Source organism: Molothrus aeneus, chromosome 4 (genome assembly GCF_037042795.1).
Source record: "Molothrus aeneus isolate 106 chromosome 4, BPBGC_Maene_1.0, whole genome shotgun sequence".
Taxonomy (NCBI): domain Eukaryota; kingdom Metazoa; phylum Chordata; class Aves; order Passeriformes; family Icteridae; genus Molothrus; species Molothrus aeneus.
This window is the reverse complement of record NC_089649.1, coordinates 6,817,873-6,831,821: the sequence shown is the minus strand read 5'-3', so window position 1 is coordinate 6,831,821 and position 13,949 is coordinate 6,817,873.

Here is a 13,949-nt window from a genome sequence, read left to right as displayed (position 1 = left end):
TAGTGATGGTTTGTGTCCCTTTGGGACAGAATGCCATGCTGGAATTTGCAGCTGAGGAACACACAGGGCTTTAGGAAAGCAGCAGAGATGGCTCACAGGGATGGCAGCACCTCCTTAAGGCTCATCCATTGCAGGACTGTAACAGAGAAATTCTCTACAGATGATGTTTGTTTCAAAGCTGCTAAAGAGTCACTGAGCCACTGCAAACCACAGCAAGATAATCTTCAACACCCTCATCAGTCAAAGGGGGCTTACTTAGTTTTACTGCTTTACTCACTGGCAAATGTGGCAGCTGCCTTACCATGGAAGCTTCAGGGAGCGCCAAAATGGTCCATGAGTTACAGAACAAAAGGTTATGAGGGTGGCAAAGCTGCAGAATAAATCCATCAGTGATACACACAAACATTTCAAGAACTCCACTTGTAGCAACAGCAGCTGGGTCTCAGAGCCATAGTTCTTTGGGTTTTAAGTAGCTATTTTAAGACTGGTAACATAACAGGGGGAAAGCAAATAATTTTGAACAGTAAACATTTACCTTGGCACTTGGCAAAAAAATGCAATAGTTGTGGTTTCTCAAAGTCCTTTGACTAGTTAGGGTAAGGGTTATCATGTTTGGATACACTCAGGTAAATGGGATGTGAAAATGCATTTTATTTAATTCAGCACATAAGCCATGCTGAGGAACTCTGTACCAGGAACCCTGAACTCTTCTTCCTCTCTTTGCCTAGAAACCTATTCAGAAACCTTTGTGCTAGCAGAGATCAGCCCTCAGTTTCGTGGCAATACAAGAATCTGGTCTGACTGAGATTGTTCCAGTGCACAGCACAGCTGGTAACTCATGTTCTCAGTTCTGCAGCTATTCAGTGAAATTCCCATCTTCCTTCATGTCCTCTTCCATTTGACAATGTTTGCTATTACTTAACAGGTGTCCTGACATTCCAGTGATGTTAGGAGGCTAGAGGAATATGATTTTTTCTATTCTTGACTATTACACATATTTTTTTTTTGTCTCTTACTTCTTGCTCCTGGTTTTCTTTCAAACGCTTCTGTGTAGAAGGTGCAGGAGAATAAGATGCACAGTTTTGCCCAATAAACAAACTCAGAGCAATTTCTCTTCCTTTCCTCTTCTGGGGGGCAAGTCAAAGTGATTGTGTTAAAAACCATGGGGCTGTGGCACATCAGCAAAGGCAACTGAGGCCATAGCAATCTGAGGAAAACCTTGCAAAAATGCCTTTTTTTTGCTGGTTTTCCCTCTTACCTGGACTTTTAAAATGGCAGTATGGGTGCAAAATAAAACTGCTCCCAAGAAGGTGGCTTTTTCCATCTGCTTGTACCCCACTTCCACTGATTTGAGCAGTGACTCGAAGTGCAAGCCAATTCCCCAGGGAATCATCACCCAGAGCCCTGGAGGATACAGCTGGGCTTCATTAGCAGCCCCACCCCTAAGGCCAGGTGATCCTGCTTCCTTTAAAGAGCCTTTGCAGCCACTCTGAAGATTCCTTGCCTTCTCCTGCTGGAGGAGGAGAGCGGTGTGTTCTTAGAGGTAAGTGGGTAAGTCTGTCTTTGCTTTTTTTTTAAAGTCTGTTTTTAAGTAAAAGGAGAATGCTCAGACTTTCAGAGGCTTTGTATTTATGTTTTAACTCTGCCAGAGAGAGTTTCTTGGTTTTGTGTTGTGATACTGGTGTTTCAGCCAGTTGTTTGTGAGGGGTTAGGAAGTGTGGCACTATTAAAATACATTTTCCCCTCTTTTTCTCTCTTTTTGTCTGAAAAGTGTGAAAAAATCAAGTTTCCTTGTATGAGGTCTCCTGAGCCTGCTAACTTTGTGCATAAGAAGTTTAACTTAAGCTATGATTGTCTTACTTCAGAGAACAAAGTAAAAAATTATTTTTTCTGTTCACTGAGCAAACAGGGAATAAAATATATCCCAAATGTGTGTGGATAATATAATGGCAAAGCTGCTGAAAGGCTGATAGAGAAGAAATTATTAATTGCTGTTTTTGAGGGTTTTATTTGCAGTATTGACACACACTATGGTTGTGTCTTAATTCTGGGTTTGGATATTCATGTAGGGTAACACCTGCTAGAGGTAAGCAGTCACATGCTTAATTGTTTCCTTGATTTAGAGAAATGTGTGTTTGTAGCAACAGGCAGCTAAAATGACTGTAAATTTCTGCTCCAATGCCTTAACTTAAATAAATGCTGACAGGATTATTAAGTATTAATCTTATAATGCATACCTTGCAAAGAGACCTGAATTCTTGTTTTAATTGTGTTGAAATCCTTTTTCTAAGTCTAGCAAGTGTGGTAGTGAAGAGTTTGTCTGACTGTGTGAAATCTGGTTGTAAGGTGGGAGTAGCACTACAAAGGGGACACAGTGTTGTAGCTTGCTTTGCTCCTAGAATGGAAGGCAAGAAGTTATCAAGGTATGGATTTTTTGGCTGGGGGAAGAAAGATCAGAGAGTCTGGATTATAAAATTATATGATTGTGGTATTCAGGGGTTTAATGTAATTCCTAATTAGTACTGATTTTACCTGTGCTGTTCCACACTCGGAATTGCACATTATTTCAGGTGAAAGAGGGATAGAGAACTAAAACTGAGATATTTCTGTGAAGTAAATGATTTATTCCCCCCCCATTTTGCCTGTTGATTTCTTTAACTGTTAAGTAGGAATGAGTGTGTTGTAAACAATGACTTCCCCACTCCCTGCCTTTTTGAGTCCCTGGTTTTCAAATGTTGGATTTTCCTGTTGAGCTCCAGCAGCTGTTTCTGGCTGTGTAATTTAATCCTATATGTAGAAGAGAAGGTGAGCTTTTCACATCATTTCCATATTAAATCCTTTCCCCAGTAGCTTTGTGATGGTGAGGAGAGCCTTTCTTTGGTGGTCTTGTGGTGCTCCATGGATTTCAGAGTCCCTTCAGAGTTTCAGTGAATCCATGAAAGGCTGCGGCAGCAACTGACACAATTCAGGGACGGTTTAGTTTTCTAAATAAGTGTTTAGACTGGTTTATAAACTTGTGGTATTAATCCTGTCAGGGAGACAAATTCTTACTTCATTTCATGTGTTTGATGGTTGCAAAGCCTGCTTTGGAAGAAGGCTTTCATCACTCCTCTGGAGTCCACATCACTGGCTATAATAATCATAACCCTCAGCCTGCCCAGACAGCCACTGCTGATACCAGGCTGTGGGGAACACCTTCCCTCCCCTCTTTTTTAGGTCATTTCCCTAAACTTTCATTTATAAACAGTTCCCTTTTAAGTGACCCAGTAACATGATATGTTTTGTGAATGCAGCTAGTTATTACTTCCCAGCACAATTTGCCTAACAAAAAAAGGGACTTAGCTATCTTAAAATAGGCACAAGTGAATAGTGAATGTACAGCTGGCATCTGATCTTGCAGTCATTGTGTTTTTTGGAAAGTCAACTGATTGACAATTTGATTTCTGCCCACTGAAAACTGTAGAGTTGAGATACCCTTTCAACTGTGAGATAAATGTTTGTTGTTCACTTTAGAAAGAGATCCTCTTTTCCTCTGAAGACTTGCCTTACTGATCCTATCTACAGCAAAGAAAACTGGAAAGGAGCAGGTGGAAGAGTTGTTATGGAATATTTGCTGTTTATGGACATAAGGTGGCATGGCTGTTAAAAAGGCTGTTACATCTCAGAGGCAGCTAGCATGAGGGAGGGATGATGGTGGGAGGGTGTCTCAGGCAGTTCACTACGGTTCTTATTTTGCTCCTTTGTGGAATCAGGACTTACCTCCTGTGTCCTGGGAAATGAGTTAATTCTTTGAGGACACAAAGCATGGGATGAGGGATGAGGAGCCCTGCTGAGCACAGGCAGGGCTCACGCAAGGCTGTGGGCACTCTTGATGTTTTCCTCCCACGCACCCATGCCTGTGCCAGCTGCAGTCCTGCCCTGTCGTTATAACTGTGCTCATTCTCCTCCATTTCCCATGGCACAACTGGGGAGCTGAATGTGAAATAAACACAAATACATTTACTTCGAGTTGCTTGGCATGGTGTTGTAATTAACTCTCTCCATTTGTTCAACAGGGAGGCACTGGTCCTCCTCCTGGCTTTAGTTTTCCCAAGTATTGTCTCTTCATGGCCACTCTCTCACAGACCGGACCACAAGTTTGGTTTTTTTTTTGTTTGGTGGGTTTTTTTGTTAATGTTTGACACATGTAAGACTAATGGGCAGGTACACTGAGCTAATGCAGAGATTGTGCTGCTCTGGAGGGCTGGTCTGGCCTGTGCTGAGAGCAGAGCAGCTGCAGACCTCCTGCAGATGTGGGCTGGACAGACAGTTGCTCATGAGTGACTCCATTATGTTTCCTCAGATCCCTCTTTGAGCCACGTTGGGCAACTGCTCCCAAGCTCTAATGGCTTCCTTATGTTCTCTGCTGCTCTCGTTCAAGCTGTGCAGCTGGCTGCTGGGGGGACAGCACGGTGACAAAGGCTGCTGCAGCACGCTTGGCAGGCAGATGCTGCCTGACAGGGCATGGACAATGCAGGGGCTCTGCTCCCGCTGTATTTGGTGGCTGCTGAGTGCTGGGTAATTGGGCTCATGCCCTCTCCAGAGTGGGTGGAACAGGCTAAAGGACATGGAGAAAAGGCTGCTTTGGTGGGAGCAGTGGGTTAAAGCAAGACACAACAGTTTCTGGATCCTGGGTAGGCATAGGGTCCCTGTTGGTACTGACAAAGGCCCTTTTCTCATTGTGTTTTGGAGCTGTTTGATCACTGTCCTCTGGCCATGCCCGAGAGGCATCACAGCTGATTGTACAATAACTCAGTCTAGCGTTCAGGACAGCCTTTGTAGGAGGCTCTGCCCAGAGCTTTTGATCAGCAGCTCCTAGTTCACACGGAGCACAGGAGAAGTGGAGGAAGACTGGGAAGTTAGGAATTTTTTTTTTTTTTTTACCAGAACCTTGTGCTGCCTTTATTTCCAAGTGTGCAGGAATTGCTTCTGAGATCCTGGCTGTTCCTGAGCCCAGACTGTGCCCTGGTGCTTGTGATGCTGGCACCAACTCACCCTTCTTCTCCAAGAGGTAAATCTTGACAAAGCCACTACTTCTGTGCTGGACATAGCAGCCAAGCCTTTGTCAGCATAATTAAATGAACCACCAAAATACCTCTGTCATTAAAGAATACAAATCTTTGACAAGAACACTGAGGTAGGTCTGTCCACAGCTCTTCCCTCAAAGAGCTTTTAAACTCAAACCTCAGGTTTTCTTTGAACAAAGCCTACATCAGACAAACCTCTTGCAACAGAGATGAGAGAGAAAAGACAGACTAGACATGGGGAAGGGTTTATAAACAAATCCCCTGCTGCTCACTTTGTCCCTGCTTCCAGTCTTGCTTTCAGTCAGCTCTGTGGCTTTCTAGGCTGAAGCAGACTGCAAGCTCTCTGTGGTCCCTAGGGAACTGTTCCTGTTGTCACTGGGGCTGGTTTCTGGCTTGTCCTGCTGCTCTCAGCTATCTCCTGAGCTGCCTGTGTCTCCTTGATGCTTGCTTCCCCCCTCTTAAGCACACCAGGGAGCTCACACATGAAGATAGCTCATCTTTTCCCCTGCAGAGGGGCCCACTTGGCTGTGTTGTCCCCTTTAAAGGAACATGATATACCAACAGAAACAATTAAATTGGATGCTCTGTCCTAGCCCCTAACCCAGATATTTTTCTGGAAAAAGAAGGGTTTGTTGTGATAAATGTGAAATGTGCAGTATAAATATTTAGCTACTGTTAACTCATTTGTTAATGGTTCCTGCTGTCTTTTCAAAGTTGTTTGTGTACTTCTTTGTATGATGGAAACATCATACAATACTGTTCTTTCCCATCTCAAAATCAAACCCCATCCTTTTGAGTTCTCATATAATGGAGAAAAAAAGCAGTTGACCACACCTCCAGTTTGTGCAAGGTTAATAACTGAGTGATCTATTTGACTGTCCTGTATTTCAGCTGGAATTTGTGCTTTCAGGTCCTTAGCTGGTTATTTTTGGTGGCCTGGGCTGCTTATTTCTGCCAGTTCAGGAGATGTGCTTACAATTAAGAGTTTGGTTTAGTATTTGTTGTATTTTCTGCAAGGGATGAATAATTCTGCTCCCATTTTCTGCGGTTGTAGGCCTGTGTGAATGCAAGTGTAGGGGCTTTGATTAAGAGGAAAGTTCTGATAGGTGGTCATCCCATGAGTAGTTTCTGAGAACTGTAACAAGCCTTCATCTGCTGAAGCAATGGAGCTCTGCATGAATGAATATGGTTCCTTTTTCCCTGCTCCAGACTAAATCTTCCCAACAAGTTCAGAGAAGTGGCTATGGTGGAAACACCCCTCTGTAAATGAGCCACCAGTGTAGTGAGAAGTTCCACAAATCCATAACATCTTCCCAGTCCCATGGCACCAGAACAGCAAGACACTTCACAGGACAAGGAAAAACAATGATACTGAGGAGGAGGAACGGACATGAAAGAAACAAACAATAATAACAAGAATAGAGACACATTGTCATTAAATGAAAACATCTTAAACAATGACCTTTCTGACAAACCACAGAAATAGCAAACATGCAGCCTTTTTAATAACTGTTCCATACTGGAATTTTGCACACATACCCCCTGGAAGCTTAATGCAATCCAAATGTCTGTTCCTTGGACAAGGCCTGGGGGTCAATGCTCTTTGATGCCTGAAGGAACAAGTGAAAGCTTGCAGGTTCGTCAAACCTGCAGAAAAACCCATGCTCCTGACTGTGCCTCTCTCCATTTCAATGTGAATTTTTAACATTTGATGTTTTCTTCATCTTTTTCGTGGTTTCTATGGGAGGGAAGTGAGGGGAGAGAGAGAAGGAGATTTTTAGTAAATGTTTTGTCATAAAAGGTATGCTTAGTGTCTATGCTAAAAATAACTTGTGTAGAATTTTAGTTAGCACCGATGCTGGACTGCTGCAGCTCTCAGCAGTGTCACAGTGCATTTGAAATAGATAAATGTCCCCATTTATATGATAATGGGGTTTTGAATGAATTGTCTTGTTAAGCAAATACTACAAGCTGAAGGGATGGATAAAATACCATATGGGATGATACCAAAATCAGTAGCTGTTCCTTCCTAGACCTCTCAAAACAGTAGATTTCTTATGAAGAAAGTATTCAGATTTTTTTTTTTTTTGTGTATTGAAGCCTTTTAAGTTTTCACTTCTTTCTAACAGCTTTCAATAGTGGGACCTATCAGATCCAATAACCATCTGGCTCTTAAATCAGGGGTCATTATGTGACTAATCTCTCATAACAGTATCCATTAATAAATTTTGGAAAACCAACTCAAGAGCATTAGAGATTAATTGTGTTCAACTGAACAGAGTTAAAATACATGTGATGGACGAACGTTCACCCATTTCTAGTTAATACTTTTAGATTGTTTATCTTTTTCCTATGTCTTTTATCACAATTCAGTGTTAGGTTATTATAAATATTCTCCAACCTTCAGAATTTCATTAGGAGTAATGGTAATGCTCATAGCCTCCAAGTCTGTAGAGAGGTGAAACAAAATAAAATTGAACTACTGCCAATCTTATTTTATGGTGTTTTACCAGAATTAAAATGTATTGTATATAACCCGATAACTTGTATTGCAGTTTGTAAACTAAATGAAAGTAATGCAGTGTCAAGAACTATTGCACAAATAATGGAATTCAGCAACTCCAAAGTGCCAAAAAATCGTTTCTCTCTATATAAAATGAGAAGGGAAATACAGACTCTGCTTCTGTTTTCTGCTGGGGGCTTTGTGTGCATAGATTTGTGTGTGTAGAGGACCAGGTTGGTGGTGGGTTCAAAAATTCACTGGTTAGACAGGCAGGATCCTACCAAGAACTGCACATTGAGTGCTCTGCAGCCACTGCTTCCTCCCGTGCCAGCTCTGCCAGGGCTCCCCTGGTGCTGTAAGGATAACCTGGCTCAGGCGTGCATCAGGTGCATGGTGTATCCTGTGACTCCGTGCAGGTTGGTGCCTTTCACCCCAGTGACAGACCGGGGCAGTGTGCTGGGCTGCAGGCTGGGCACAGACCCGTTGTGCAGGGACCAACTGGGGCAGCTCCTGGAGTGCACACACGGCTTGTTCCAGACTTTCTGTCATGACTTATTACAGTTTGGGTAGGCTTTCACCTAATTTCCAAAAGGGCGTGTTAATGTCTTGTACCTCTTGAAAGACACACTTGTAAATAAGATGCAGCTGCCCTGTACTTTCAGCCCGTTCCCTTCCTGCCTTTTGAGAAAAGATGACTAACTCATTTACGGCAATCCTGAGCAGTAAGAACTTGGAATTTATGGTGCACCCAGTGTCCAGATGCCTCAGGGTGCCTGACAGGCTATAACTTAGAAGGTAACTTGAAAACAATCCCCTGTGATTGGACACAATGGAGTCGAGGGAGGAACAGAAACCCCATTGTGTGACAAAAGAACGGCGTCCCACAAACAATCTCCGACCCCAAGTGGCTGCAGCCCGGCCCGGGGGTGCCATTGTGCTCTCTGAAATGCCTGAGAGCAGCACTCACTGCAGCTCGGGGGAAGCATTGGGACGGGCAGGCTCGGCACGGGGGAAAGCAGAACCAGCTGCAGCTTCGGTCCGGGGAGCTGCGGGTTTTGTTAACCAAGGGTGAATACTTCAGAAAGGAAGTGGCAGGCGTCTTACAGATGTCTTTTATAGCTGCTGCTGTTCTTCAAAAAGCCTGATTTTCAGAGTACACTGACACTCTTATTAATCTAATGATTGCTCTGTGCATATAGACACAAACATTCTTCCTTTGGTCCTACTCTAGTTTCAGATACTTACAGAACTCCCTGTGACTTGAATCTGCTCTCAAAATCAATTTCTGCCCCAAAGTGCAGGTGTATCAAGGGTTGGAATCAGCTGCTGCTCTTAGGTAGCTACTGACAGGGGGACATGTGAGATCCTCTCCCCAATTACTTGAGTCTCCAGACATCTCTGTGAGTAGACCCGTAAAGTTTAAATAGAAGGCTCTGTCTGAAAGAGGGAACTTATTTGAATTGTGCTATTGTTGCTCGTAAGCAAAGACACATTTCTAATTTTTGTCTTCTTTTGAAAATGTAATAATGAAGGGAGTAAAGAAAAATCATATTCCTGCCTTTAATCCTCCTATTGCTTTCAAAACTGAGCAATTTCACTATGAAGTACTTGTAAGAACACAACCTTTGAAATAGCTATCGGTTTTCTTCATTTTTCTTTCTTGTTTGTTTTTCTAAGTACTGCATAAATAAATTTACAAGTTGATCCTTGCAGACCTTGGCAATAATATCCAAAAATCATTTGAGCCAGAGTCATCCTGCTTGATGATTCTTATATTTTTTTTAGAGTCTAGTCTGACATATTGATGTTTGGTACAGAGCTGCTGAGTACCCCTGGTGTCAGATGCAATGTAATGAGGACGAGAGTTTTTAAATGGAAGCATTCAACAGAAAAGTCTTTTTCAAACACTCATCCTGCACAGTTTGATGAGAACTTAATTCCTGACAACTGTTGGTGGGTTTAATTTTTTTTTTTTTTGGTTGGATTTTGTTAGGCTCAGTTCATTCTAAACATGCATGTGGTGCCCCTGATTATGCAAGCCCTTAAGCTTTATAAAGCAGCTCATGCCCGAAAGTATTATTGAAACTGGTTCTGCTGAGGCCTCTAGGTGGAAAACTCCCGGATTTGTTTAAAATTTTCCTATTCAGAACAGAATATGTATTTGTATTAATATTTCTCTTTCTCAGAACAGAACATGTATTTGTATAGAGTGGAGCAAAGACCCACAGAGGAATTTAAGTGTCTGTCTTCTATGCCTGTGTTAAAGCAGTAAGAATTTCCCATTCTTCCAGAGGAATTTCTTACAGCACTGGGAAGGAAGTATTTTCTGGGGGAAAATGTTGTTAACTGAGAAAGTGACTTCAGGAGAGTGAGAACCAAGGGAAGCACTAAGGTGTGTTCAGCATAGCTGTTGTCCATTCTTAAGTCAGTAGCTCTCACTTTGGTGTGTGCTCTTCCCTCTTAGGACATGGATGTCAAATTACATGGTGTGTTGATTTCAGCTGTTCTAGAAATAACTAAAACCAGCAAAGAATTCTAAATCCAAAAGCATTACGAACAATATCCCAGATCCCTGGTGTCAGTGGGAATTCCCCTTGCATTTCAAATCTACTGTCTCCAGCCCTAATGGTTTGGGCTTTTGTAGGCCTTAAAGCAAACTGTTCTCTTCTGGGACCAGGTTTCCTGAGCAGGGGAATTAAGTTGCTCCAGCTCACATTGCAGGAAGAAATGAGCACATCTGTAGTGTGGAGAGCTGGGGGATTTAAGCCTTAGGGAAGTCCCTCTCAAGCTGAAATAAGATCTTCCCGAGCTGGGTCAGGCATAGCTGAATACTGAAAGATAAGAAGGTAGTGGACAGTCACCCTGTTGAAAAGAGAGTGACTCAAATGCTGCTCTTCTGAGAATGGGAAGAAGACAGTGAGGCCAAAGTGCATAAAAATTATGTGGAAGATGACCTGAGACAAGTCTCTGGGCAAAGGACAGCACAGATTGTGAAAATGTGTGCTCAGAATGGCAAAATGAGTTTTCCATAGCTGGCAGTTCTGAGAAATACCTCCTGTGTGTATGTAGCCATTCTCCAAGGATTTAAAAACATTCTGTCAAGCAGCTTAATGATACTCCATGTAGTGCAGATTCATGGAGAAGTGAAAATAGGAATATCCAACAGCACCTGGCAGACATGAAAGGCAGAGGTCAGTCATGAGAGTTGTCATCCATCTGCTAAAATAATAGCAGCAAACCACTGTGAGTTCATAGTAGTCAGCTGTCTTCCTGCTATAGGAAAACCCAATGTGGTGTTCCAGCTTCATGTCCTGTTGAGGAATGGTGGAAAAATACTTCACAGCATTCAAGCTCTTTCAAGGTTTTAGAAGGAACTTGTTGTATGGTTGGACTGCCAAACAGGATGAGTTAAATGACTGGCACAGAGCGGGTACTGAAAGGGAGCCTAATTTCCATGTTTTTTCAGCAAATAAAAATGGAGAGCACAGCGTGGGAATTAGCTTGGTGATGAACCTCGTGTTCCATGAAGATCCCTCTCGTGATGAGGTAGCAAGCAGAAGAGGAAGCAGGCAAGTTTAAGGCTGATTGCTCCCAGAAGGAGCACAGGATCAGCTCCAGAGCAGGCTGTAATGGGAATTGGGAAGGTAGAACCTTTATGCACCAGGGCATGCATGGGAATGGTTAGGGCTGAAGGAACTAGCTCACCAGGGAGAGGCTGCATCTGGGAAGTCACTTTCCATTAATGAAGGAAAGGCTGAGTCGATCCTGAAGGGGCTGACAGGAAAAATAGGGGGGGGGGGGGGGGGTGACATCAATTAGGGAAGTCCCTCTCAAGCTGAAATAAGATATTCCTGAGCTGAGGAAGCCACTTGTGGGATGTGTAAGGATGTGGCCCAGTTCATGTGCTACTGCATAAAGTGTTTCTGTCACTTGCTGTCTCTGAAGAAATTAATGGAGATGGATTATACTACATGTTTTAAAGTAAGTATTTTTAACCATTCTCTACTTGCTTTTTAGACTTCTTTCCTATATCACTCATGTGAAGTTTTCATGGGAAATAGCAAAAAAAAAAAAAAAAAATCTACCACAGTCCCATTATATTGTGCTCCTTTTAGGTCCATCACTATGAAACCTTAATTACTATCTTAAGCTCCTACCTACTCAAAATTTTGTCTGTTTTTTCTCTTTTTTTTAACCCTACTTTCAAAACCTCTCAAACAACTGAAGTGGATGCCATCAGCTGGGGAGTGTAAGTACAAATGCATGTCTGAATTTTAGTATATTCAAAGGGGAAGGAGAAAAATTTTAATTCCGAAATTTTGGCAGCAACTTCTTGGACTTCAAATATCTGAGATATTTTGACAGCAACTACTCTGTGCATGTAAGCGAAGAATGAGACAAGTTTAAAACTCATCTTATAATGTACAGCTTTCATGACCTTGAATATCACAACACAAGGATTCTGTAATAGTTTACAGAAAACCCAAAAAGCCAACAGTGCATTGATTAGAAGAGAGATTTTGGTAGGGAAATAATTTGTTCGTTGAATTTAACAAGCTTCAAAAGAATCACTGTAGGAAAAAAAAACACAATCCACCACAAAAAAAAAAAAAAAAGGCAAGCCTTAAAAATAGCTCTGAAAGGAATTTTGGTCAGCAAATCAAAGTGCATTAGGGAAAGAACAACTTAAGCTTTTCAGAGCACCAAAAAACACAGATAAAACAAACACTTAGAGCTGGAAAAGACCCCAAGACACTGAGTAGGTGGGACTTGTCATATTTTAAACAGGCACATTTAATTGTTCCAGAAAGTAGATTGTTTCACATGAAAGAGATTGAGTTGTGAGTGGGTAGTTGGACATACGGTTTAAGTTGACTCCATGTCAACACAATTTGTTCCAGGTACTTCAAAGTCCCTGTGCCTGGTGGTTACTGCTGGCAAGAGTGCCACTGTCCCCAAAGCAGGGCAGGCTCTGAGGGTGTACACAGCTCTTACCAAGCTCAGGTAGTTTTGTTTTGTTTTTTTTTTTTTTTAAGTGGAACTCTGTACAACTTGAGGAAAGGGAAAAAAACCCCAACCCTGAGAGTTCTTTATGCTATTTCTGTTCCCATCTTTCACTCAGAGTCTGCCATGAGGCGAGCTGGAACCTTTCCCTCCTGAAAACTTTCAGTGCAAAATGAGTCAGGCAAATCCTGTTTCCGTGCTGGTCCAGGCACTGCAGGGTGGAAGGTCTGAGAAGTCACTGTGAAAAAAGAACAACAGTCTCAAATGAAGTTCAGGACTTTGTACCTAGGCAGAGAAAGGGGCTTGGCAAATTCCAGGGCAATACCTGCCTGAAACCTTTGCATTCCTGGTCAAAGCTAGGTGTTATCTGCACACCTGAAACGTGCAGGTACGCATGAGCTAAGAAGGAACAGTCTGACAATGCTGTACATGTCCTGCACGTGAGGCACAATCCAGATAAGATAAAGATTTGCTTTAAAAGAGCTGCTCCTGATCATACCAGGTTAAGAGGGAGTGCATGGGGTTGGAGAGGAGATCCATAGATTCAGGAAGGAAGTTGCAGAAATGTTTTGTGGACCAGTTCAAACTGGGAAGGAGGAGTCATTATCATGAATAACGCCCTGTCTTCAGGGGTGTCAGCTGCCAGAATCTAGTTCTGGCATTGCTAGGGATGCTGCAAAAGTTAATATTTTAATACTGCTCCATGCTAGCAACTCTTGAAAGGGCTGAAATCCATTAGCCTCAGATTTCAGTCCAACTGCCTGCAGAGCAAGGGGAGGGATGACAGAAATGTCAAGTCCCTGAAAAGCCTTAGAGATGATGCTACACCATCTAAACAAGGGATTAACAGTGAAAAGGAAAATGCGTTGGAGAACACATTTTCCTTCTAAGCTGCTGGACACTTCAGGAGCTGGCATGTTTACTTCTGGCATCTTGAGGAGTATTTTGGTCTAAGATCCTTTTGTTTGTTAGAAGGTGACATATTAAGTATGACACTTAATTAGCTGTTCCTCGAGTGGAGGCCTAACATACCGTGCCTCTGCTATGGTGTTGCAACACCAAGTAGTATAACTCCAGACAAAAGCTCTTGCAATTATTTTGTTTGTCACCACAGGTGGACTCCTGCCATGGAATTTCATGTGGGGCACAGCAGCTTTCATGACTCCATAAGAGCCTCCATCTGAAAACACCTCGTTCCTTTTCCAAGGAAGTTATGAACATGAATTTTGACAGTGTAAGACTTCAAGTCTAAAGGCTGCTGGATTCCCTTGGGTTTCTCCTTGACTTTCTATTTAGCGTAACACAGAAACAGAGAGTCAACATGTTCAGTTTCTTTGTGCTGCACTGCAAATGAGTCACAGCTGTAAGGGCGATGG